The 1,783-nt window shown below is 33.9% G+C and overlaps 1 long non-coding RNA gene across 1 annotated transcript; it reads right to left on the reverse strand.

The window, feature by feature from the left end:
• Positions 1-834: 834 nt before the first annotated feature.
• LOC116167715 lies at positions 835-1,434 on the reverse strand. The gene is made up of 3 exons (XR_004144617.1): positions 1,370-1,434; positions 1,053-1,314; positions 835-1,007 (listed from the first exon to the last, which is right to left on the reverse strand). It is a non-coding gene; the product is annotated as an uncharacterized LOC116167715 (long non-coding RNA).
• Positions 1,435-1,783: the final 349 nt, after the last annotated feature.

Genomic DNA, 1,783 nt, shown 5'->3' on the forward strand with positions numbered 1-1,783 from the left:
AATGTCAACTAAACCTGACACGGATGACGTTTTGAGTTCGCTCTCTTGATCTTGATTGCTAAAGAAAAATAATAGTAATTTAATTATACACCAAGGTAGAGAAGTTGATTTTCTTAACCGAGCGGTATTATTTCCCGAGACGCTTCGCGTCGAGGGAAATAAGAAGCGAGGCGATTAAAAGTCTTCTCTACCGTGGTTTATATATTATTTTATTCACTACTAGCAGATGAACTGTTTTAACACATATTTAAATATCATTAGAAAACACGATTTTGGGGATTTTAAGTACCTATAATAGGTAGGTACTTTTACAAGAAGGCTGTGACTTTGACATTACATTATTTGTAAGTTGCATTTTGCGTGTTTAGCTAATTTCTGTTAAATAAATACGGATAGTGAATTTTCGTGCACTCCTCCAGACATACGAGAGGCAGCAAAAAGCGTGGCCCCTAACGACCTCTTGCCTGAAAAATCAAAACATTATTACAATAAAATTTATTTAAATTTTAAAGAGTGGCGTCAAACAAAATGTTTTTCACAAGTTAGTGAAAATGTTATGTTGGTGTATTTCGAAGAATATCGCGTACAATAATTGTGTGATTAATTATAATTTTCAAAAGTAAGTTCTTTAAGTTCTGTTCAGTTCAATAAAATCCTTGTTAACTTCGTTAACATAACGTAGAACGATAGTTGTTTATTTATTGCCCCTAATTATAGGCAACCCAAATGTCAAATTCATTATCTCCTACTAGGAGAGAAATAATCCACGAGGTAGAGAAAAATAAAATCTAGCATCGAATACCAGCCTACTAATTATACGTTGTAATGCTAGTAGTGAATAAACAATTTAAAACATTTAGTTGTTTAGTTGCAATTTACTAGATACTTCATCAGTATTGATTTAACAGAAGAATAATAAACGCGTAGTGTGAAAAGGATAAATTACGTGTCTAATGCTTTCGACGGCTTTGTGACAGCGTGTGGTAAGAATATGACGCCTTGGTTACCTGAAAATAAAAATAAAAGAATATCTTGTCTTATCTACAACTTACGGTAACTATCGCAACCACCGTGAGAGGTGCAAATTTTCCAATAGTAAACTTGACGGGCTTTTGGGCCCTTGTCATGCAGAAAATCAGACTTTTTTTGGAAAGTCAAACAGGTACCGACGAAATCAATTTCGTAAAAAGAATAAGCAAAAGTCTCATTTTCAGTTATCATCTTCTGTGTGAAATAGCAGTCTGCAAAGAACAGTAGACTTGCTGCCGTGATATAAATGCAAAGCTTCAAGCATTACATGCTAAAAACTGGAATCTGTGAGGTTATTATACATTAGATAAGGTGGAATCTTGTATCATGTGTTACTTACATTTGACAAACTTAATAAGCTAATGCAAATTAGAATAGACAGATTAATAAAGCTGACCAATACACATTTGTTAAAGACTGTTTCGGTTACCCTGGTAACTTCGATAACGTAATTGTAATGCAGAACAATTTTTTTTAAGTGTTTTTGAAGGTATGGCCATGGAACATCGTAGTTCGAGCATGATTCTAATGCTTTATCTGTGCAAAAATCTTCCTTTGCGTTAAAAATTAACTCGTGAACGCTTAGTGTTAGGTACTTAAAGTGTATCTTTAGTTGCATCAAAATGCTCAACTTTATAGTGTCCAGTATTACGTAATCGTGACACAAAAAAATGTATACCATAATTTGCAGGCTCAAACACAGTGGATAACTGTAATTCATCGCCCATGTAGGCATCGAACCAAAAGGAAGACC

Source organism: Photinus pyralis, unplaced genomic scaffold, assembly GCF_008802855.1.
Source record: "Photinus pyralis isolate 1611_PpyrPB1 unplaced genomic scaffold, Ppyr1.3 Ppyr1.4_LG4, whole genome shotgun sequence".
NCBI lineage: Eukaryota > Metazoa > Arthropoda > Insecta > Coleoptera > Lampyridae > Photinus > Photinus pyralis.